Below are 25,229 nucleotides of genomic sequence, written 5' to 3'. Positions count from 1 at the left end.
CCTGGGCACTCCACTTACTCCCTCCGGGCACAGTCCTCTCGTCTGGAGAACAAGGGATGCATGGATTGGTTGACCTTCAGGGCCCCTTCCAAGTCTGAAATTCCACAAATTGGTCAATTTCTCCTTAGGGTGCCAGTGACGGCAGACAGAAGGAGCTGTGCCCAGGGACACATGTCTCGCTGAGGGTGGTCTGACTAAAGCACAGGTTTCCTAAACTGCATTCCGTGTTCTCTCTGTGACACTCGGCCCTCAGTAAAAGAGAGGCTCTCACTCCTGATTCCTGATCGGAATCACCTGGGAGCACTACACTCTATCCACCCCAGCCTACGCTTCAGACCAAAGAAACCAGAGCCTCGGCTTGAGGCCTGGTCATCATTCTGTTTGGGAATTTACGCAGGTGATTCTGAATGAGCAGACAGGGTTCAGAAGCATTGTGGGAAAAGCTTCTAGAAACTAAAGATGAAGCTCTAAGCCAGAGTGCCACATCTGGGTGCCACCTTCTTCGCTGAGAAGGACTTGAGGCCAGTGGGATGGGCTCTGCAATGAGCAAGGCCTGTCTGTCGTGGATGGGTGGGGAGGGGCTTGGCCTGCACCGGGGGCGCCATCAGATGCTGAGGCTCGCCACCTGCCCCCCCGCCACGGGATGCCGGGTGCAGGGCCAGCCTTGGGGTGCTGGGTCATTGGCCTGCCTGCTCCCAACCAGGCCCCCCCACCCGAGGCCTCCCCGGGCCCCTCCAGGGCTGACGGCCCCAGGTCTGCAGTCCAGGAACTGGAAACCAACCTCACAAGAGGCAGGAGGCCCCAGGGCAGCTCCAGGCTTCTGTGGGCTTTGTGTGGATTGAGAAAAGGAAAATAGAGAAGGGAAACTGAAGCAGGGCCAAAGGCAGTGAAGGAGAAAAAAGACAAGAGAAAGGGGAAGGACTCTGAGGTCAGAGAGTCATGTGAATGGCATTTAGGGAACAAAGCCCCCACCGCTGTGCCCCCTGCTCCCCCTTCACCAATCATCCCTGGGCCTGATAAGAAGCACTCTTCTGCCAGGGCCCAGGGCACGGAGAGCCTTGCCAACCATACAGAAAGTCCAAATCCAGAAACCTGCAAATTCTGGGTCTGTGAGCCTGGTCCCTCCACCCTCTAAGCCAAGCTAGCAAAGAGCCCTCCCTGCCCGACACTCTCAGATCCCCACCTTCTCTGCTCCCCAGAGCCAGTGTCTCTCATCAGACACTGGCCATCAAACTTGGCCATTCCTAGAGCAAAGTAAAGGTGAAATCCAACTCCCAAGACGCTTGTCATCGTATCAGGGAGAACCAGGTGATGCTGTTGACTAGCTGTGTGACCTTGAGCAAACCACCTGGGTCCCCTCCCCGGGTTTCAGTACCTGATCTTGTCTGCTTTTCTGTGAAGGCATATTTGGAAGGAAGGGATGTCACTGTGCCCCAGGGGGCACGGACCTGGGCTCTGAGGACAGAGACCCGGGCTCGTGTCCTGGCTCCACCACTTACTAGTGTTGTGAGCGCTGTGCCCTTGTGTCCTCACCTGTAAGGTGAGAGTTAACAGATGGATGGCAGAAAAAGAGAAGACAACACAGGTCCAGACCAGCATGGGACCAATAGCTAGAATACACAAGGACTACCCTTTGCAAATCAGAAGAAGATGGCAACCGGGATAGAAAACTGGGCAAAGGCTGTGAGCAGGCAGTCAACAGAGCTGCGAGAACATACACAAATGGGATACCTGTTCATGTGTCAGAGAGGTTCTATCAGAGAGGGAGATAACAAGTGAGGGCTGGGACAAAAGGGGTGGTGGTTCCCAGCCTGGGGGTGATTTTGTCCCCTGCAGCCACAGGGGATATTTGGCAATGTCTGGAGACTTTCTGGTTGTCACGGGTGGGGGGTGACATTGGCATCTAGTGGGTAGAGGCCAGGGATGCTGCCGGGCATCCTCTAGTGCCCAGAACAGCCTCCACGACAAAGAAGTATCTGGCCCCAAATGTTAGTGGTGTTGCAACTGAGAACCCCGGGACTAGATAGATGGATTAAGGGGCCTGGCTGGGACAGTGAGCTGCTGAGGCATACGGCTCATTACAATAAATCCGATAAAGGAGCGATGGTAATGGTTCCTAAATGTTTGGCAGACAGTAGCAGGTTCAATTAATGTTCGCTGCTCTACTGTTAACTCTTTCCTTGAGGGGTCTGGACTCCTCAGCCCTCTTCTGTTTGCTCCAGCAGCAAACCTGTGGGCCTCAGATCAGAGGGATTCGTGGGTCGCCCAGAGATGGGTGAGCAGTCACAGTGGGCAGCCCAGCCCTCGCCCCTGTGCCCCAGGGCGGAGGGATGGAGGGAAGCGGGAGTTGTAGAAGGGCAGAGAGGAAAAAGGGAAAGGTGGGTGGGAGTGTCTGGGCTGGGGAGCAAAGAGGAAGAGAAAGGAGACGCTGCAAGCTTCGGAGTTTCACAGCATCACAAAAATACCCAGAAAGCTGGGGGGCGGAGGGGGGCCACAGGGAGAAGTTCAAGTTGAGCAATGGCTGCGGTTCTCTTCACAAATTCATGGAAAATCCTCTTTTCACGCCCTCTGGTTCAGTTAAACTAGACCCTTGACCCCCTCTACGGTGGCCTAGAAAGGGGCCCATCCCAAAGCCACCACGTCTTGCACCATCTCCTCCCCCTCGCCTCCTCCTCCTCCTTCTCCACTCACCCTGGCCAGTTCTCCATCCCTTGTTTTTCAGGATGGAAACTTCCACTCTGGTCCCACTACAGCACTAAAGTAATTGACAAGATACATACAAGGGACTTCCCTGGTGGTCCAGTGGTAAAGAATCCGCTTTCCAATGCAGGGGACGTGGGTTCGATCCCTGGTCGGGGAACTAAGATCCCACATGCCACAAAGCAACTGAGCCCAAGCGCCACAACTACTGAGCCCACGTGCCTCAACTAGAGAAGAGAAAACCCACACACCACAACTAAAGAGAAGGCCGCACGCCACAACCAGAGAGAAACCCAAGCAGACCCTGCGCTGTAACAAAAAGATCCCGTGTGCCTCAACAAAGATCCCATGTGCCGCAATTAAGACCTGATGCAGCCAAAAAAAATAAGGAAAATAAATTAAATAGGTATATTTTTTTAAACATACAAGCAAAATCATCGTCATCATCATTGACATCATCTTATCTCTCAGAAATCAGCATCTGGGAAGAAATCATCCTCCTTACATAACGGACCAAGAGACCCTCTAGGATTCTTCAAGCTGAGCCCCAAATTTGGCTCTGAGCTTCCTGGTAGCCCAAGTGAAATGAGAATTGGGGCCAGTTTCATGAGTCGTACTGCCCATAATCAGAAACCCTCTGAGGATGCAGAGCTTCGCCAGGAACTGGAGCCCGAAATATATTCGGCTCCCAGGTCTTATAGCCAGTGCTGGCTGAGGCAGTGACCGCTAGCGACAGCAACATCCCCAAATAAATGCAATAGCGGGACTCCTCCGGCCATTTTCCAGAAAGCCCCACCATAAAGGAGGGACATAGTAAAGATTTTGTGGTGGCTAAATAACGTGGTCCAAGAGGCACTCGGCTTCATGAGAGCCCGACTCGGTTCAGGGATAAGTCTCATCTGGAAGAATGGATGGAATGCATGGCCTTTAAATAACCCCCATGAACTTTATTTCTCTCAACTGAGCTTTTGATAAAATTGGGGCAGCGGGAGGCAGTTGGAGGTTGTAACCGCTGACAAGGGTCTGGCAGGCAGCGCTCTGGCACTGGGTGAGGGTGGGGCTGGGCGTCCCTGGCACCTGCCGAGGCATCATTCATGGATTCAGCTGTTCTCAGTCTCCCCAAAGGCCCAGAACATGCAGAGCTTTCTCATTTTGCTCTGGCCTAGAGTGGAACTTGCCCGAGAAGCTGGAGGAAATAGGAAGCAGGGCTCAGAGCCGGCAGGGTCGTTGGCCTGCCCTAAGAGCCCCACCTCTCCTTTGGGTTGTTATTAAGAGTAATAATAACCCTCATTCACTGTGTGTCTATGCATTTTATCACTACCTCAGTTTAATCTTCACAACCAAGCTCTTAGGTCGTTACTCGGATTGTCCTCATTTTACAGAGGAATAAACTGAGGCTCAGAGGGCTTTGCTCCTGTAACAGTTAGTAAGGGCAGAAGCTACGACGCCCACTCAAATCTGTCCGATTCCAGAGCTCACACATGTGTAACCGCTGCACCATCATACCCCGCCACATAGTATGAGAGAGAAAACCTGTGGGAAAAGTGAAATGGCAGTTAATTTGTGGCATGAGAGCACAGGAAACACATGACTCTCAGAATGCAATCCGGGAGAAAGCCGGAAGCCGGCAGCAACGTTTTGAATGGAAGGCCCAGGGGTCTTCAATTCCTCGAAGCCCTCTCAGACATCCAGAGCCTGCTGGGCTGTAAACAGCAGGTGCACCCAAGCGTCTGTGAAAATCAGAGGAGAGGGGTGTTGCAGGGAAGGGGCTGCAGGTCAGTGGGTAAAGGATGCCCTGGGACCAAGCTCAAGAGGCCCCTCAGAGGCTGCTGAGGATCCCTCCACCCAATAATGAGGGAGCAGTGCGAGCCCAACACTCCCAGCTGGAGCGCAGGGCCTGGCTGGTCTGGACCTGGGGTCCCTCCTGGGTGCAGCCATAGGTGCATCCTGTCACTTCCCGAAACCAGCAGGAGGACACATCCAGACGAAATAGCACCTGTGAAGTTGTCTCCCAGCAGGTGTCCCTGTGACTCCCTTGTGACTCCATGCCCCACCTCCTCTGATTGCGTACACTGACCTCCTTTAGAAGGTCTCTTTAGCATGGGAATGGGAGTGTCTAGACGACAGGAAAGCTTTCCAGATCAGTGAGCAACATGCTGACAAGCAGGGCCTGGGCTCAGCCCCAGGAAACTGATGACTCAGGAGGACGTGACTTCTCTCCACAGACGTGTTCGCCAGGCACTGGCCAGGGGCCCTCCCTGTGCCAGGTGTGAGGGTAAGGAAAGGAGTCAGGCCCAGTTCTTGCCTTCATGGGGCAAGAAAAGAGTAAAGAAGTGGACACGCCTCAGTGTGTCTTCATTAGGCCCTTCCAGAAAATTGAGAAAGGAAGGAAGTGAGAAAAGGAGGGATATACCTACAAATTGAGCCAGAATCTAACCACTTCTCCCCTCGTCCCCACACACTACTACCACCTTCATCTCGGGCCTAGATTATTACAATGGGGTCCTGAACACAGCAAGCCCACTCCTACCACAGGGCCTTTGCACTTGCTGTTCCCTTTGCCCTTCCACGAGCGTCTTCATGAGTCAGTGTCTTCATGTCTTTGCTCATATGTCCCTTCTCAATGCGTGGAAGCCACCCAGTTAAAGGTCACAACAACACCCCTCTCTCTGCCAGGCCACAAATGCTTTAGTAGGTATAATACACTGGGGCATTTCTCACTAACTCCTCATAGTACAGTTTCTTAAGGACCTCGGGATAGATTTCCCATTGGCCTTGGCCCATGAGCACGTACCCAGAAGCGTCCTCCCTGCCAACTATCGACCAGTGTCCTGGCATCAAGCCCGGCTCTTCCAACCTGCTGACCCCAGGGCTGGTCCTCTCCTGTCCTAGGGAAATTCCAGCAGATCCTGGGCACCCTTGCCCACCACCATCTTACACAAGTTGTAGCTCTGACCTGTTGTAGCAGGACTGGGTAGCTGGTTACCAAATTCATCTTCTCTTCCTGGGTTCTCTCTGGACTCCATTTCCATCTCCTTTGCTCCACCGTCAAGCTGGTGGAGCACGAGCAGAGGCACTCCGTCCCTCTTCTGGGCTGAGGATGTTAAGAAGCAGGTGTGTCCCATCTACGTCTATTTTCCCTTCTGCCATGACCTCGTGATTTAGGAGATGGCAGACCCACAGGATGGAAGGAGCCTGGGTGCCTGAATCTCTGCTCAGGGGAAGGCTACCTGCCAATCAGAGCACCCAGAGTCTTGGACTCTGTGTATAAAAAGTAAACTTTGTGAGGATCCTTTGTTTTGGAAGTTGGCTATTTGGTATTTAACTTCCCACCTTTCTGAGGACTCGGGGCCTGCCCTCATGGCGACACGCCTCTGTCCCTTCCCCCAGTTGCATTTCCCATCTGAAGTTCGACCCCTCTTCCCCACCCCACCCCAGGCCTGCGATGATGACTGAGGAGCTGCTGAATGAATCATGGCCGCTCTTGGGATCTGCAAGCTGATATTGAAGGCAGCCTGGCAGAGAGGGAAAGCTCTTCCCACTACCTCTCTATAAGCCTGGTTCCAGCAGTGTGGGACTTTGGGTGAGACCTCAACCTTCCAGAGACTCGGCTTCCTCATCCTTAAAATGGGAACAATAGCATCTGCCCATGCCACCGCACAGAGGAAAAGATGGGGGGTGGGGGGGGGCGGGGGGGCCTTGACATGCAGGAGCAGCTGGTCTGAGCCCGACTCTATAAACATTATCTCACTTAAAGCACTTAGATAGGGAACCGAGGCATACAGAGGTTTAAAAGTGCCTGCCGAGTTCACCCAGTCAGTAAGTGGCTGTCCCACCCCTGACTTGGTCCTCCCCATCTTCTCTCCCTCACTGGCTGGTGCCAACCCTCACCCAGGTGCTCAACGCAGGGACTCCTCCCTCACCCTCACGTCCCATACACACTTCAGCACCAAAGCCCAGTTGCCTTACCTTAATAAACAGCTCTCCAATCTAGCCCTTCCCTCCACCGCCGCTGCCACCACTCTGGCCCAGCGCCCCCCTTCGGCCCGCGCACATCTCTCCTGGACCCCGCAAGAGCCTCCGTGCTGGCCTCCACGCAGCTCCTCTTCCACGCAGCGGCCCCGGGCCGGTCAACGCCAACCCGACCGTGCCAGCTCCCAGGTTAGGACAGCTCCGTGGCTTCCTGCTGCTTGTAAGACAAAGTCTTACCGTGGTCTGCCCAGCATGAGAGAGCCACCTCTTCCTCCGCCCCTCCTCTCTCCACTCTGGAAAGTCAGGGCGGCCTTCGTGCGGTCCCCTGAAGACCCTCCAGCTCTCTCCTTGGTGGGAGTACCCTTTGCACATGCTGTTCCTTCTGTCCCATCCTTCCCTGTTTCACCTGGTTTACTCCTAATCACCCTTTGTATCTCAGGTCTGGTGTTGCCTCTTCAAGAACTTTCCCTGACCTTCTTGACTAGGGGACATCCCCCTATAGCACTCATCACTGTTATTATCTTATGTCTATCTGAGTAATTATTTGATGAAGTTCACCTCCCTCACATGACTTTAAGCTCCCCAAGAACAGGAACTGTGACCATGTTGCTTGCCATTGAAACCCAGTGTCTGACAGCGTCTGACACATAGTGGGACTTAAATATTGGCTGAGTAATTGAATCAGTGAATGTTAGAATTGAAATCCAAGTCTGCATGAACCCCTCACTCATCAGTTGTTGTGGGGAATTGCATTAGTCTGCTCAGGCTGCCATAATAAAGTATCATAGACAGAGTAGCTTAAACAACAGAAATTTTTTTTTAAATAAATTTATTTATGTATTCATTTATTTATCTTTGGCTGCGTTGGATCTTCGTTGCAGCGAGTGCGAGCTACTCTTCATTGTGATGCGCGGGCTTATTGCAGTGGCTTCTCTTGTTGTGGATCACGGGCTCTAGGCGTGCGGGCTTCAGTAGTTATGAGCGCGGGCTTCAGTAGTTGTGGCACGCGGGCTCTAGAGCGCAGGCTCAGTAGTTGTGGCGCACAGGCTTAGTTGCTCCACGGCATGTGGGATCTTCCCGGACCAGGGCTCGAACCCGTGTCCCCTGCATTGGCAGGCGGATTCTTAACCACTGCGCCACCAGGGAAGTCCCAACAATAGAAATTTATCTTCTCGCAGTTCTGGAGGCTGGAAGCCCAGGATCAAGGTTCCGGCCAGTTTGGTTTCTGGTGAGACCTCTCTCCTCAGCTTGCAGATGCAGCTTCATGGCCTTTTCTCTGTGTACACGAGGATAGAGAGAGACCTCTGGTGTCTCTTCTTCTTGTAAAGACATCAGTACTATTGGATTAGGGCCCCACGCTTATGACCTCATTGAACTTAATTACCTTTTTAAAGGCCCCATTTCCAAATACAGTCACATTGGGGGTTAGGGTTTCAACATGTAAATTTGAGGGACACCTTCAGTCCATAACAGTCTGCCAACTAGTGCCCCGCCCCCGAATTCACATCCTTCTCACATGCAAAATACATTCACCCCATCCCAACAGCCCCCAAAGTCTTCACCCATTCCAGCATCAATTCCAAGTCCAAAGTCTCACTAAATGTCATCTAAGCCAGATATGGATGAGACTCGAGGTATGACTCATTCATTCTGAGGCAAAACTCCTCTCCAGCTGTGAACCTGTGAAACCAGACAAGTTCTGTACTTCCAAGACACAACCGAAACACAATGGTGGGACAGGCATAGAATAGACATTCCCATTCCAAAAGGGGGAAATTGGAAAGAAGAAAAGGGTAACAGGTCCCCAGCCAGCCCAAAATTAGCAAGGCAAATTCCATTTGATCTTAAGGCTCCAGAATGATCCTCTTTAGCTCAATGTCGTACCCTCCATGCCCACTGGGGCAGTAACATCACCCCATGACCCTAGGCAGTGGGCCTGCCCCCTCAGCTCTGTTGGTCAGCCTTGCCCCTGAGGCACTGATTGATGGCATCCTGGTCCTCTGAAACTGAGGAAGTGGCCCCACCCTTTGAAACAGCCGTGTCCCCTGGGGCTGAGGTGGGCGTGGCAGCCCTGATGATCTCTGAATCATCTTCATGGTCATTGTTCCCTCTTCTTGAAGATCTGAAGCTGGACACTCTATTGTCCTGTCCAGTAGATCCCAGAAATCTGACAGCCTTCCTCCACTCCATTTTCTCTCTCCCCTTTAGTCCCCGCTGGCATGATTCTGCCAATATAATCCCATCTCTATTCCTGGCTTCAGCTAAGATGGCTGATTAAATCTGTGGATAATCTCTTTATGGAATGATCATCCAGCTGCACCCTTGGTGTTTTCTGTGGAACGCTGCTTTCTTATTTTTTGAAATATGGATAAGCTGAGAATTTTCCAAATCTTCGAATCTTGGTTCCTTTTTGCTTCATAATTTCTTCAATTTATCTCTCTCCTCTCACATTTTACTATTAGCAGTAATGAGAAGCCAGGCCACATTTTCAACACTTTGCTTAGAAATCTCCTCTGCTAAATATCCAAGGTTGTCACATACAAGTCCTACCTTCCACAAAACACTAGAACACAACTGAGACAAGTTCCTTGCTAATTTATAACGAGGATCACTTTGCCCTCAGCTTCCAATACTGTGTTCCTCCTGAGCTCCCACCAGAAGCAGCATTACTATTCATATTCCAGAAGCATTCTCTTCAAGATGATATACCTATTCTCTACAGCTTTCTCTATAGCTCTCTCCTTTTCTTTCTAAGTCTTCACCAGAATCGCCTTTAATGTTCCACCAACAGTCCCTTCAGGGCAATCTAGGATTTTTCCAACAAGGACCCCAAGCCTCTACCCATTACCCAGTTCAGAAGCCACTTCCACGTTTTTAGGTATTTGTTATAGCAGCAACCCTATTCTCGGTACCCTAATCTGTATTACTCAGGGTTCTCCAAAGAAACAAAACGAATAGCATATACCTATAGATCTAGATCTACAGATAAGGAAATTTATTATAAGGAATTGGCTTATGCAATTATGGAGGCTGGTAAGTCCAAAATCTGCAGAGCCGATGTCCCACTTTGAGTCCGGAGGCTGGAAGGCTGCTGTAGAAGCAGGAAAAGTCAACGTCCCAGTTTGAAAGCTGTCAGGCAGGAGAATTCTCTCTTGCTCAGGAGAGGATCAGCCTTTTGTTCTACTCAAGCCTTCAGCTGATCCGATGAGGCCCATTTACATAATGGAGGTCAATTTACTTTATCGGTCTACCAATTTCAATGTTACTCTCATTCAAAAATATATTCACAGAAACACCCAGGATAATGTTTGACCAATTATCTGGGCATTCCATGGCCTAGTCAAGTTGACACATAAAATTAAGCATCACAGGAATCACAGGAGAAAGTATATGTGATCAGGGCTTGATGAGTATCAGGGCCAGTGTAAGCAAGGGATTAACCCCAGAGCTGAAAACATGGTTTGCCATCCACTCATTTCTCGCACATTTATTACTCACCTACTATAAGCGTCTCAGTTACCTATTGCTACGTAACAAACTACCCCAAAACTTAGTACCTCAAGACAGCAAGAGTTTATTCTTCTTCATGATTTTGTGGATCAGGAATTTGGGCAGGGCTCAGCTGGGTGGTTCTTCTGCTCCAGGCGACACCAGCTGTGCCACTCATTCAGCTGGGCTAGGCTAGAAAGCCCAAGGAGACCTCAGTAAAATATCTGGCGTCTCAGCTCCTCCTTGCGCATGGTCTCTCAATCTCCAAGTGCTGTCGCATCATTTTCTAGTCTACTCACGTTGCTTTACAGCTTGTGGCTGGCTTCCCCAAGAGTGTTCCAAGAGGACAAGCCCCAAGAGGAGAAGCAAGCACTTGTCAGATCAATGCTTGCATCATGCTTCTGATGGCACATTGGTCAGAGCCAGTCACATGTTCGAGCCCACCTGTGGGAGAGGACTATACAAGGGCATGAAGACCAGAACGTGTGTGGTTCCTCGGGGGTCCCCAATGTAACAGTCCATCAACATATGAGGGGACACCAGTCCTGGCTCTTGCCCTCAAGTATTTCACAGTCCAGCATAGCATTTCCAAATGTATTGGGCCACAGCATCTCAACACTGTTTCTGCAATGCACAAGCCCCAGTATGAATTCTCGACATCTTCAGATAGAGCGTCTCATTTTGTAAAGGCGGATGATCATAGGATGATAAAGGTATGCACATATTTGTCACTTTCCATACACATATGTTTTCAAAATAAATTTTAAAGGAAAATATTGCTAGTTTTGCGTATTCATGGGAGAATATAGTTGACCCCTGAACAACATGGGTTTGAACTGTGCAGGTCCACTTATACTCTGATTTTTTTCCACAGTAAATGCTACAATACTACATAATTAGCGGTTGGCTGAATTGAGGATGCAGAACCACCTATAAGGAGGGCCGACTATAAGCTATACACAGATTTTCGACTGTGCAGGGGTTGGCACCTCTAACCTCCACATTGTTCAAGGGTCAACTGTACTTTATCACATTTCATGACATGCTCAGAAGACAGTTTGGGAAATGCCGGCCTGGTGACTCCTAGTAGGAACATAAAGTTTGGTGGAAAAGGCTTTTTGACTCTTAGGACCACAGACACGGGTGGCCCACGGTGGATCAGAGACAGCTTATCCCAGCAGGTTGGAAGGCCCAGGATGTCTGTGGGACTCTCTGTTTTGTCTCCATGAGTGATGGGAGGTCAGGAAGCATCATTCTTACACCACTGGAGTAGGGCTGAGACAACACGTGGCAGGTGACCCCAACACGTCATTCTGTGTCACCCTGTGCCCTCTCTGCACCTGGCACATGGTTCACACACTGAACACCACTCATCCCACCACATCTGACTCCGCTTCAGAATGACTGAGAACAACAGAGGGGGGTTCTCAAGGGCTTGAAAGTTCCATCCCAAAGCCCAGGCTCTGAAGCATTGCAGAAAGAGAGGCCCCAGCTCCGAGCAGAGTGTGCAGGACCACTGGCCAGCGGGCCAAGGTTGCTCAGGGTGGCCTTTGTGGATTCTATGCTGCAGAATCCCCAGTAGCAACTAGGAGATTCCAATGCATTAGCCTGGAAGGGGGCCCAGGAATCTGCATTCCTAGCCTCCACCATGGGTCACATGGTGCTAGTCCCTCCCCAAATTTAGGGTTTCCATGTGGTTATTTTTGAAAGGTCCCCATGGGTTGGGGGTAGCAGAGGGACACCAACACTGAGGTGTGGCTCTCAGTGATGTCCAGTGCAGGCAGGACACAGGTGACCAGCAGCCAGAGATGTGAGAAGCTTCACATGCCAAATAGACTTTTTATTTTCAGACTCAATATATATGTATTTCTCTTACAACATAAGAGACAACTTGCCTCTACACGTTCCCTCCACAGAACAATCCCCAGAGATTAAATCTGTTTTGAGTTGTATTTTGAAAAAAGAGGAAATTGGATCCCGGTTCTGGGTGGGAGGAGGGGTGAGGGGAGGGGAAGGGAAGTTAAGAAAGGAGGCAAAATGCACAGATTTCCAGAAACTTCCTTATGGTTTCCTCCCCGCCTGCATCTTATCCTGTGCTCTCCCACCCCACCAAGACAAAACCCAGGCTGGACACACCGTCCCTCCCCCTCACTCCAAAGGTGCCCACAGTCCTCTCAGAACCAGGACCTAGTGAAAGAAGTCAGACAGAGTATGATCTCACTTTTATGCTGAATCTAAAAAAACCCGAGCTCCGATAAATAGAGAAGAGATTGGTGGTTACCCAAGGCAGAGGTGGGGCGGTGGGGAAAATTAGCCAAGGTAGTCAAAAGGTAAAACTTCCAGTTATAGCATTAATACATTCTGGGGATGTAATATACAGCAGGGGGACTACAGTTAACATTAATGGATTGAATATTTGAAAGTCGCTAAGAGAGTAGATCTCAAAAGTTCTCATCGCAAGAAAAACAGTCGTAGTTATGTGAGGTGATAGATGTTAGGTAAACTTATTGTGATAATCATTTCACAACTTATGCATATATCAAATCATTGTTGCTCACCTTAAACTTACACAATGTTATATGTCAATTATATCTCAATAAGCCTGGAAAAAATAAAAATAAAAGGCATTGATCCACAGTGAGTTCAAGATTAATTCCATTGCCAAATATTTGGAATGCAGTTATTCTAGATTGGCTCAGCCTGATGCTTTAACAAGCAGTCAGACTGGGGTTAGAGCTGACATCCTGCAAGAGGGCATTATTTATAAATTCCAAACGTCCTCATGATAATGTCCTGATTCCTGTGACAATACGCTTATCAAGTTGCCTAGGTACTTTCAGGTCTGCATTTGTGTTTGTATTGTGTGAGTCCTTCCGCCACTTAAATGTTTTAAAAAAATACAAAAACCAGGGCCTTCTCACCAGGTTACCAGCCCTGCCTGAGGCCTTCCCCTCAGGGCCTTCTCTTCAGAAGGCCCAGACCCCAGCTCCCAGTGCCTCCGGTCGGACCACACACTCCACACTAGCGGGGGAAGGATGTCAGAGGGCAATGCCTTTTTTTTCAATAGTGAAAAATCTTATATTTAGGGTTAGCCAGCTGGACTCAGTTTAGATGATCTCAATTTTGTTGGCAACATCCAAAGCATCATAGTCAGGAGCCAGGTGAACATACGCTTTCTTCTCTCCATCAGGCCTTAACAGGGTGTTGACCTTGGCCACGTCAATGTCATAGAACTGCTTCACATCCTGTTTGATCTGGTGCTCGTTGGCCTTGACCTCCACAATGAACACAGGTGTGCTGTTGTCTTCTCTCTTATTCAAGGCCGACTCAGTGGTCAGGGGGAACTTGACGATGGCATAGAAGTCAAGCTTGTTTCTCCTTGTGGGCGCTCTTCTGAGGATATTTGGGCTGCCTTCTGAACCGCAGTGTTTTGAGCGTTTGGAAGGTGGGTAACGTTCAGATCTTTTTTTGTGGCTGTGGACACAGAGGGCAATGCTTAACCCAGGGACTACAAGTCTGGCGCAGGCAGTGCAAGTGGGAGCATCCTCGGGGTCTTCCCAGGGGTCCTGTGGGCGGACACAGTCCACCTACACACAGACCCACACCCTCAGGTTGCCCATTATGTTTCTATCTGATTTCTCCTTGTTTCTGAGAATGCGTGACTCTTGCCTGTGCTCTATTCTAAGTCCCTCCTGTGGGCTTTCCCTCTAGAGCAGGTGCCCTTAACCTAAGGACCTCAGATACCACCTTCCCCACCCCAGGAGGTCTGTGGATAGAATTCAGGGATCCATGACTTTGGATGAGAAAAAAATATACATCTTTATTTTCACTAGCATCTAACTGAAATTTAGCATTTCCTTTATTGTAAATGCAGGGAACAATCTACAGTAGTATTTGCAGAAACTGTGACTTTGTCACCAACAGAAATCACAGAGATTTTGAGATCACATTGGAATTGTTGCCCATCTTTTGAAATATCTACCCATCACTGCTTTAAAATGATCACCACCAAAGTGTAAGTAAAGAAGCGTGTGTATTACTCTTTTATAAAGCTGTTTCCTTCATGTTTTGACCTCTGTAGTTTTGCACTACTGGTTTCTTTTGTAGTCCTGTGGATTTAATTTTATACATTTGAAAACATTATTCCAAGAAAAAGTCCATAGGCTTCACCAGATGCCCATTGGGTCCATGGTCCATGAAAGGTCAAGTCCTTGAATCCTCAGACCTAATCGTCCTCAGAATTTTTTCCAGCATGAAAGCCCCAGAAGTATCCCTCTCCCCTAGTAATTACACTTTTGGTATTTTCTTGAGAAAAAGCTTTAAGAGCCAAAAGCTACTATGTAATGCTTGCCTTTAAACAAATGTGCATTTTATTCATCACAATGGTATCTCTTGACTTTTGGAAAACAGTGGCCACATCTGCAGGAGAGCTCCCATTGACCAGCCTGGTCTCCAGACCCCGTGCAGTAACGCTGCTCCCACACCCAGGCCCACTGAGCTGCAGCATGTGGGTGGATCTGCAGGCAGAGCCGTGGGTCTCAGAGAATGTCACCCCCACTGCTCCTAGCACAAGGCTGGCCCCAGGAAACACTCAGCTGGTACAGCCTGACTTGGGTGGGCCTGAGGCAGCTGTCCTGGGGTGGAACATGGCTGAAACCTCCCTGCTTCTGCACCAGCCCCCAGGCCCCTGGCCCTGAACTAGACTTGCCAGAGTCAGCAAATGAAAATACAGGATGCTCAGGTAAATTTGAATTTCAGACCAATAGCGAGTCATTTTGACTATAAGCACGTCCCGTGCAATAGTTGGGATATACTAATACTAAAAAAATGATTCGTTGTTTACTGGGGGAACCCTACTCCCTCTAGCAGCCTGATCCTAGAAAAGTCCCTACCCAAGTCCAGTTTAAGGCTGTGCGCAAGCGCAGATTCTCGGCTGAGACTCCTACCTCTGCCCAAGGTCTGGTCCCAGAAAGGGACCATTCGGGGAAGGGAGTGCGGCCAGGGAGACGCCAGACAGTGGCCCACCTCTCGGCCACTCCCAGTCACCAGCTAGCCTCAGGACGCGCCCCCTCCCCCAGTCAGTAAAATGAGAGAACTGGTCCAGGGAGGAGCTCTAAGCTCCCTCCCTGCTCAGAGTTAGATTTAGTAAGTACTCACTTTAGGAAAGAATCTTTAACCTCTGCCTGCATGAAAAGTATGTTTCTATGGGACTTCCCTGGTGGCACAGTGGTTAAGAATCCACCTGTCAATGCAGGGGACACGGGTTCGAGCCCTGGTCCAGGAAGATCCCACATGCCGCGGAGCAACTAAGCCCGTGCACCACAACTACTGAGCCTGCGCTCTAGGGCCTGCGAGCCACAACTACTGAGCCTGAGTGCCACAACTACTGAAGCCTGCGTGCCTAGAGCCTGTGCTCTGCAACAAGAGAAGCCACTGCAATGAGAAGCCTGCGCACGGCAACAAAGAGTAGCCCCCACTCAGCGCAACTAGAGACAGCCCACGTGCAGCAACAAAGACCCAACGCAGCCAAAAAAGTAAATAAATAAATAAATAAATAAATAAAAAGAAAAGGATGTTTCCAAACCCAGCCCTCCTTAGGGAAGCAGCCTGTCTCCCTCCATTCACCTCCGCCCCGGAGCCCCTCACTCAACTGCGGCTCCCACAAATCAAGCCTGCAAGGACACTGTTTGAAAGGACCCAACGATCACATGCCCTCAAAAAACACACATGGCAGCAAAAGTGAAAGCACAGTTACACAGACGTGTTCACTTAAGAAACAGTGAGGCACCATCAACAGATGAATTGATAAAGATGTCGCATATATAATGGAATACTACTCAGCCATAAAAAAAGATAAAAATCTTGCCATTTGTGACAATATGGATGGACCGTGAGGGTATAAGTCAGATAGAGAAAGACAAATACCATATGATTTCACTCCTACGTGGAATCTAAAAACAAACAAACAAACATAAAAATAAATGAACAAACCTAACAAAAACTAACACTAAGATGCAGAGAACAGAGCAGCAGTTACCAGAGGGGAAGGAGTTGGGGGGTAGAGAGGGTGAAATGGGTAAAGGGGATCAACAGTACGATGACAGATGGAAACTATATTTTTGGTTGTGAGCACAATGTATGGTATATAGAAGTAGAAAAATAATGTTGTGCATATGAAACATATAATGTTATAAACCAATGTTACCTCAATAAAAAATAAATCTAAAGTTTAAAAACGAAAGAAAGAGGAGGGGAAGAGAGGAAGGAAGGAAGGAAGGAAGGAAGGAGGGACATTCTTAACCCCAACCAAAGAGGGGGATGCCCTTCACAGCCTCCACCTCTACATTGGGGCCTGGCTAACAGCTGTTCCCAGCTGGAGGCTCTTTCTGCCTCCCCCCCGCCCCCACCCACCCACCCCGGGTCAGTCCCCAGGGGTCATGGAGGCAGCTTTGATGAAGCCTATCAAAGGGGTCTTGTTCTTACAGCTGTTTCCTGGGAGGGCAATTAGAGCCACAATAACCCCCCACGTCTGTTTAAGGGGCTGGTGGCTAGTACTCCACCCTCCACCCCGTGGGAGGGCTCCTGCCCATCAGCAGAGGGGGAAATGACTGTGCCCATCGGAGAGATACTGTTTAGGACCATTTTGACCATTTGGACTGGAAGGGAATGCCATCCCCATTTTAGAGATGACTAAACTGAGGCAAAAGCACCCCTGGCTCCCAAAGGGTTCCCCATACAGAGCCCACTTCCCCAGGAACTGTCTAGGCAGCACCTGGTTTCTCTTCCTCTGGGTCAGGTCGCCTCCACTTACACAAGACACGACAGGCCCACAGAAGGGTGTAGAAGGCACGTGGGAGTATAAAGCCCACGTGGAGGGGAAGCCGGTGTCTGTTCTGAGACGCCTGCTCTGGCCCTTCCCCCGCCTGAGCCATTGCCCCTTTTTTTGGCCACTATTTTAATCCTCAATCTGTGGATTTATTTAAAGCAGGGTTTCTCAACCTTGCCACTACTGACATTTGGGCCCAGATATTTCTTTGCTGTGGGAGCTGTTCTGTGCATTGTAGGATCGTTAGCAGCATCTCTGGTCTCTACCCACGAGATGCCAGGAGCACCACCTCCCAATTGTGACAACCAAAAAAGTCTCCAGATATTGCCAAATATCCCCTGGGGGCAAAATTGTGTCCAGCTGAGAACCACTGATGTAAGTGGACTTAAAGGATCGTGTATGGATGGCCTCATGTCTTACCAGGGAAGGAGGTGACAGAGGTATTCCCTCCTGAGGCCCAGAGCTTCTGTGGGACAGATAGGATAATAAATGCACCCAGTGCACAGCTGTCTGTGGCAGCAGATCCTGGAAAAGACTGAATTCAGGAAAATCATTGAGGCTGGGATCCACCCAGGAAGACTTCCTAGAAGAGGATCTGGTCCTTATAGAAACAGTCCGGGAAGGACGCAGTTTGAGGGGAAAGTCTCAAGGACAGTGAGCAGAGCCCAGGGTTGGGGGTGGTAAGTGGAGACTTTCCAGGGAGGGGGCAGGAGGGTGGCCACAACTGGCTGCATTTTAATCCGGGGTGTGTTGAGGCTGCCCTGCAGGGCAGGTCCTGGAGCCCTGGGAAGGTACTGGGGATGAGTAGGAAGGGAGAGCAGAGGGGGAATAGTGGTATGTCTGAGCTCCTGGGGGGCTAGTGAGGGGCTTGCTGTTCCCTGAATCCCCAACACCTAACACAGAATCAGGCTAAGGAAATGCAGAGATGATGAAACTGCTGCCAATTTGGAGAAAAGTCCTGACAAGGAGGAAGGTGGGCCTGGGTTCTGGAGGGCTGGGAGGACCATCTCTAGATGGTGAGGGTGCTGATTAGGGGGCCGGGCCCGAAGGCGAGCAAAGAAGCTGAGCAGCCACTCACCCTGATTTCTCAGCGTCTGCCCTCACCTGTCTCCCCCATGGTCCTTATGGGATAGGGGTGGGGGAGGGGGAGGGGGAGGTAGTCCTAATCAAAGGGTAGCTGCTGGGCTTGGAGCAGACCACCGGCCTTCCTGCCAGCCTGCAGACCTTTCTCTCTGGAAGAGATTTCAGCAGGTTCTCAGGAGGAGAATGCTGAACCCCTTAGCCTAGGAAGCTCCCTTCTCAGACAGAAACACCTGCTCCCACCCTCAGACTGGGCTCCCTGAGGGGAGGGGCGACACCTTCCCACTGGTCACCAAAGGGAAATGTGAAGCTTGAGGCAGGTGCTGCCCACAGGGAGCTTCTGGCTGACCTGCCAGCAGGGGGCGCTGTGGACTCAGGCACCGGACTTGGGCTGCTGGAAGGGTGGAGACTGGACTGGCCTCCCTCACCTCCTGTTTATCCTCTTATAGTCCTCACCCCAGCCAGGCTCGCCTGCCTTGTACACAGCTCGGTCTCCACTTCCTCCCAGCTTCCCATCCTAACCCTATTCTTCTCCCCTCCTCTGGACGAAGAAGGAGGAGAAGGAATTTTTATGCCCATTGTGCAGATGAGGAGACTGAGTCATACAGATGCAAAAAAGACTGGAAGGGACAGCAGCAGGGCAGAATGGATAGAGTCTTGGCCTTGGGGCCAGAAGACCAGGGTATGTCAGCATGCCAGTTCAGCATCTCACTCCCTGTGTGGTTGGGGCCAAACTTTGGGGTCTTACTGAGCAAGCCACCACAGTTGCAGTAAGGAGATGAGCATGGCAGCCCACACTGCCCCCAGGCTGAGAACAAGTCTGACACTGGGTGTCACAGCCCCATGTGGACAGCAGTGGGTCCTGGGAGGAAGGACTGGCAAAAGGGGACGAGGTGGCCTTGCCCAAGCCCCTGTCTAGGTGGCAAGAGCAGACAACCAGAAAGGGGGCGAACAGGGGGCTCTGAACAAGGGCAGAGGGGATGAAGGGACTGTACTGCAGAGTCTGGGGAGGGGAGGGAAGGGCTGAGGTGTCAGCCGCCCTGAGTTATCTGCACTTTCTCCCAGGTCCTAGTGATTAATAACAAGAGCAGAAACCATGAGAGCTATTTGCTGCCCTCTCATGATGTGCCAGGCTCTGTGCCAAGCACTTGACTGGCTCAGTTACCCATCCTGGGAAGCAGGTAATGATACTACCCCATCTGACAGATGAGGAAAAGTATGCTCAGAGATAAAGTGACTTGTCTGAGGTCCCCAGTGGGAAACGGGCAAAACTGGATCCCACCCAGATTTGCCTGGTGTGTACCCACCACGCTCTTGGTGGGATCGGGGTCTAGGTAGGGAGAGGATGAAGGCCCCTCTGTGGCCGGCGAGGCACCATAGGGCAGTGCACCCTCAGCCACTCGGCACGGAATGGACAGAGCAGAGTGGGGTACTGAGGAAGGAGTGACCCACACATATATCCAGTTGAGAGGCCTCCTGGAGGAGGGGACGCTCTGCAGGTGACAAGGAAGGAAAGGCTTTCCCAGCAGCCTGAGCAAACATAAGGGAGGAGTCTGGCCCAGCTGTTTCCAGCACGCGCATGGGCTGGGCTGTGCGTGTCCTGCAGTGCTGGGACATGAGGGCAGAGAGGCAGGCAGGAGCCACCAGCAGGGGAAGGTGTCATCACATCGGCTGGGTGGAGGATGGCCCAGGAAGTCTGATTGGTTCCACTAGCCACTCTTAAGAAAAGAGATGAGGATCTAAACTATTACAAAAACTGGGGGGGTGTGGGGAACGGGGAAGAGGGGAGGAAGAGTCAAGATACCAGTGTTAGAATCCACTAGATGAGATGGATAATCAGATGTGGTGGACAGAAGGGTGTGGTCAAGGATGACTCAGCCTCCTGCTTGGGTGGTGGGGAGTCTTACCATGAACTAAGCTCCTAGAACACAAGTGAAGGAAGGGGCTAGTGAGAGAAAGATTACAAGTTCGGTCTGGGATAAATAAGTTTGAGGTATGTGTGGGCTATGTGAGTGTAGGTGAGCTTTGGGCTCAGGGTTAAAGGGGATAAAACCTCAAACTGCAGCTGAAATCAGGCTACACTCTCCAACGAGGAAAGCAGTCAGGGTTGACTAGAATTTGAGCTTAGTCTGCAGCCAAGGAGGGAAGTACTACAGCAGAACACCCACTAGACTAAACTGACGACCCTGTGTTCCCAAACTTGAAAAAGGATCCAGGGGTCTGAGTAGACCACAAGCTGAGTTCAGCAATGGTGCCCATCATTCTCAAGGTGTGCATGTCTCTGAGGGCATTAATAAGAACTCAATGCAGGGCCTAAAGGGAACCTGCAAGATTCCAAGAGCGGATGTAGTCAACTGATTTAATGTTCTTAAATCACTGAGGGGTGACGTGACCTCTTCTCGGAAACCCTCCTTAACTCCCTTTTCCCTTCTCTACAGGACCCCAGCCTGCTGGCTGGCTAGTGATCACTGCCAAGCACTTTCACATTAATTATTTCATTGGTTCTTCAGTGGTTTCTCCCATTTGGCAGTTGGGGGAACAGAGACCCAGCAAGACTGGGGTGTGTGGGACTGAGACCAGGCCTGCTCCTCCAGGCATCTCTCTGGGCCCACCCCCTCCTTATTTGGAACAGCATTCTGCAATGTTCCAGGGTGCTGGGGCAGCAGCCAGTGTTTGGGTGCAGAGTGGGCAGGCAGGGAGAATGGGGGCAGGGGAAGGACAGCAGCCCCGGCCCAGGTGTGTTATCTGCTCTCAGGATCTTTTCATCAGCTGCTGGGGTAATAGGAGTGACCTCAGTGGTGGGGCTTTTGGTTTTTTTGTGTGGTTTTTTTCTTTTTCCTGCTAAGAACAATTCATTTTTGTCAAACAACTAGAGTAAAAGTGACTGGTGTTGAGAAACCTCCCCCTCCCCCTTCCCTGGCCCCAGGCAGGGACATTGGAGGAGCTGTCTCCTGGGGGCCACAGAGCATGCTGTCCAGCAGTTCAAAGGGTTGGCTCTTCTCCCTGCCCCCACCCCCTTCCCTCACCGCCCCCTGGCAGGCCAGGCTTGGGCAGCCTCCCGTCACGGACTAGGTCCTGAGCCTCACTTGGTGGCCTCTCAGCCTCACCCCCTTGCTGTCCATCTCTAATGGTGGGGAGGAGACAGAGTAGGACAGTGTGGGGAGAGGATTGAACCCCTGGCTTCTCATCCCCCTTGGCCACAGAGGGGAGACCGGGGAAGGCCGAAATGAAACAGCACATGTCTCTGGTCCCCCCTGTCACCGCTCTACTGACCCCATGGCACCCTCCATGTGCCACTGACCGCACTGGGTCAGCAGGGGGACGGTGACAAGGTGAGAGGAGGAGAGAGGGAACCTTGGGCTACGGATGAAAAGGACTGGCTTAGGCTCCCAGGAGGTTGCTTGGGGTAGGCGGTGGGCAGAGGCAGAGGCAAGAGTTGGGGGAGGCCTCTGAGGGAGCCGGGTCCCCAGACAGGGTGACTGGACGGAGGGGCAGCGGAGCCTGAGCCTGGGAACCCAGAGGCCCAACACGGAGGCCTGGAGGCAGCTGGGTCTGCACAAGTCAGAACTTAGGCGCAAATGGCTGAGGCAGCAGAGGGCTGGGCGCGGGGACTGCGCCCCAAGGATCCAGCTGGACACACTGACGGGCGAGCAGCTTGGCCCACATCTGAACAAGGAGAGAGGGAGTAAGTACGGGGCAGGGGTGGGAAGGTGTCTCTCAGACCTGACTCCAGACAGTATTTCCTGGGAGGTCAACCAAGGCCCATATGCAGCAAGGAGCTAGGCCAAGAGCCTTGAGGCTGAAGACCAAAGAGCTGAGGGTCCTAATTTACCTGCCCTGGTAGCTTCCGGCAAGAGCCCTCCAGCGCCTTCCCTTCCAGGGTACACCAGGCTGCAGGCTGCAGTGCCGAGAAGGAGAGGACGGAGGTGGTGGTGATGTCAGCCAAGGAATTAAGTAAGCAGAGGAGCCGATAAGATCGCCCAGCAAGCTGGCTGTGGGCAAGGTGACTCATCGAAGCCGGGCCTCACCATCCTGGGGCTGGTTGCTGTTGCGCCTGGCCTGCAGGGCCGGGGAGGAGGAGGGGGCTGGGACGGGCTTCTCGCTGAGACGTCTCAGAACACAGCGTCCTCTTCCTGCAGAGCTCACCGCTGGCCCAGGAAACAGCCCCCCAGCCCCCCGGTGCCACCGCTGCGGTGATTATCTTTGTCCGCTGAGTTTGGCGTGTGTCTGTGGGGTGTGTCGGGGTGATTTCCCCACCCACGTTCCGCTGGGCAATCCAGGTACCAGAGTTCGCTAACAGCAGAACAGTTGCTCCCCCTGGTTGGACGACCGTCCGTGGAGACAGAGCCACCGCCACCGGATAGCACCCTGCTAACCACGACCACGTGGCGTCCTCGTGGAGGGAACAGCCCGTTCCTCCAGCCGCTGGCAGTTGTAGAGCTGCCTCCACTCATCGCTGCTGAGGGGGCCAAAACTGTTGGGTTCTCCCCCCTCCTCGGGGGTGCCATGCACTGTTGTACAAGTTGAGAACTGTACAACTGGCAGGGGCACCATTCACTTTACAGTCTCTGTGCCAGACCACATGGCTGTACCTGGCCCCTTCCCTTTTCTAAAATACTTCTCATTACCCTCCTCCACCTAGATTGGTCTATTTAGCTCGCCCTCAATAAGTCTGTCTTCACAGCAAACTTTCCCCCGTAAGCGTAAACTTCTTCCTTTACCACCTGACTCCTTTCATTCAGTCATTCATTCATTCATTCATTCCACAAAAAATTGTTGAGTCTGTGCCAGGTACTATTCTAGGCAAGGGAACAAGACAGACGTTCCCTGACTCACAGAGCTCACATTCTAGTTGGGGGGTGGGGAGATAATAAATAATTTGATACCTAAAACTGCAAGTGACAGTAAGTGCCATGAAGAAAAATAAAGACAGGCCAGAAGATGGAGGGTGATAGAGCTCTCCTTCTGCCAGGACTGTCCAGAAAGGCTTCTCTCTGAGGAGGTAGCCTCTGAGTGGAGACCTGGTGTCAGTAAAGGAAGGAGTTTTCCCAGCAGAGCCCCTCCTGCCAGGCATCCAATGCCAAAAGAAAGTTCTCTAATCCTGCCTGGTTCTTCCAGAAGCCTGTGGCATGGCCTGGGGCACTGGCATCCGGTGCTGGGTATCCATTTCCTCCTTGACAAACAAGAGACCTAGTTGCACTGGCTCTCTGAGGGCTCCTCCAGGGTGAATCCACCCACCCATAGGCATGAGGAACTTCATGACAGGGCCTGCATTGGAAGGCCAGCTCAGCCACCTCCAAGCTGTGTGACCTCAGGCAGGTTACTTAGCCTCTCTGAGCTGGTTTCCTTATCTGTTAAATGCCTTCCGAAGGGTATTGTGAAGGATTAAATGAGCTTGTGGATGTGTCACCACCTGGTATAGAGTAGATGCTTAATAGACTCTAGGGCCACACCTGGGAGAGGTGAGGCGATGGGGTGACGTGAAGAGGTGCCGTTAAACGGTTGCCTTTCATTAAAGGAGCCTGGAGAGGGCAATGCTGACCTAAAGACACAAGGCTTTGCCATCTGCTCACGCGTGCAGGGAACAGCCGAGGGAGCCCCCAGGCTGGGACCCTGCCTCACAGGCTCAGAGCCTGGGGGAGGAGGCTGTGCTGGGGTCCTGCACTCCCCACTGATGTCAGCAGGTAGGGGTGGGGTGCAGCGCCGTGGTGCGGGCCCTTGAACTGTCACACCGCAGCCGGCTTTCAACTTCCTCTGGGGCCCAGGGTGTGCTCGGCTTGCCCTCCCTTCCTTCCTCCCTCATCAGGCTGTTTTGGGTGAGCCCTGGCCACCCTCCAGCTCGAGTCACTGTGCCCTCTCTCAGCTCCTAGGGTTCACCCCAGCCCCCCGGTCAACAGGTCTTTCCCGCATCCCCGCGGGGACCCCAGCACCGAGGGCAGGACCCGCCACACATGGAGTGCAGGCAGTAATGATAGTCAGCCCTCACTGTCTGCCTCGGCTGTGCACTGTTCATCCATGACCTCCCTGGACATGAATTCCACGATGTGGGTGTTTTTATTCCCTTTCTTACTTGAGGAAACTGAGGCTCCAAGAAGTAGGAGCTGTGGGCGCTCAGGCCACAGGGTTGACAGGCATTCTTCTTGCAGGAGGCTGCTGAGAGGAGCCTTGCGAGACAGAGGGGGCTGGGAGAGGCAGGGAGAAGAGGCAGGGCGGACGTGGCGGACTAGTCTAAGGCTGGGATGGGGGCTTGGCGGACTCTTGTCCCACAGATGGCTGTAGGCCCCTCCTGCCACCCACCTGCTGCTTTAGGATCCCCAGGGGGGCCTGATGCCCTGAGTCTCCAACAGGCTCCCAGGTGGCCTGGAAGATGCTGGCTCAGTCTGGAAGGTAAGAGCTGAGCTACAAGCCCTGATGGGACGGAGGCCATATCCCAGGTCCCTCCTGGCTCCTGGAAGGAAACAATAACAGTGACGGTTAACACTTACTGACAACTTTCTTGCACAGCAGGTGCTGTGCTAAGCACTGTGCATATACGAACCTATATGATTCTCACAACAGCTCTGCAAGGGAGAAAATTGGGGCACAGGGAAGTTAAGTGACTTGCCGAAGGTCATACAGAGCCAGCATTCAACCCAGCGTGCCTGGTTCCAGAGGCCACACTCACCTCCCCTCAAAGTGGAGATTCTTGGAGCAGGGAAAACCTGGGACCAGGGGTTTGGGCTGGACCTGGCAGGCACTGGGGAGCCACGGCAGGGTTCTGAGCAAGGGGCCAGAGTGTTCCCAGGACTGGCCAGTCCGTGTATACACAACGGACTACAAGGGCAGGCAAGCTCAAGCCCACTGAGGGCTGAATGCGGGACCCCTCCCACGGGGATGTGTTTTTGACAGGACAAGGCAGGGCAATGCCTTCCCCAAAGGAAAGAACTGATGAGGAGGTTGGATGGCCCTGTGCTGGGCACGAAACAGTAAAGGTGAGAGCTCAGGCACGGGAAAGGGAGCCCGCAGCTGCTTCCTCTGCCCCTTCTCCCCACCCGCAGGGCCCCTGCTACAGATGGGTGCACAGTTCCCATGCCTGGGGTCTAAGAGCAGCCAGCTTGCTGGGGCCACGTGGCTGTCCATCTGCCTGTATGCATATGCGGGTGCATGTGTATATAAGAAGGGG

At 51.9% G+C, this 25,229-nt stretch overlaps 1 long non-coding RNA gene across 1 annotated transcript; it reads right to left on the bottom strand.

Annotated features, from left to right (window-relative positions):
- Positions 1–854: 854 nt before the first annotated feature.
- Positions 855–24,013, bottom strand: LOC309612493. Its single transcript, XR_014235209.1, has 4 exons — positions 21,900–24,013; positions 6,670–13,635; positions 4,778–5,961; positions 855–4,233 (listed from the first exon to the last, which is right to left on the bottom strand). It is a non-coding gene; the product is annotated as an uncharacterized lncRNA (long non-coding RNA).
- Between the last annotated feature and the right edge of the window lie 1,216 nt (positions 24,014–25,229).

This window comes from Balaenoptera borealis (genome assembly GCF_965194805.1).
Source record: "Balaenoptera borealis genome assembly, chromosome: 15".
Classification (NCBI taxonomy): Eukaryota; Metazoa; Chordata; class Mammalia; order Artiodactyla; family Balaenopteridae; genus Balaenoptera; species Balaenoptera borealis.
This window is presented reverse-complemented; position numbering and strand designations above follow the sequence as displayed.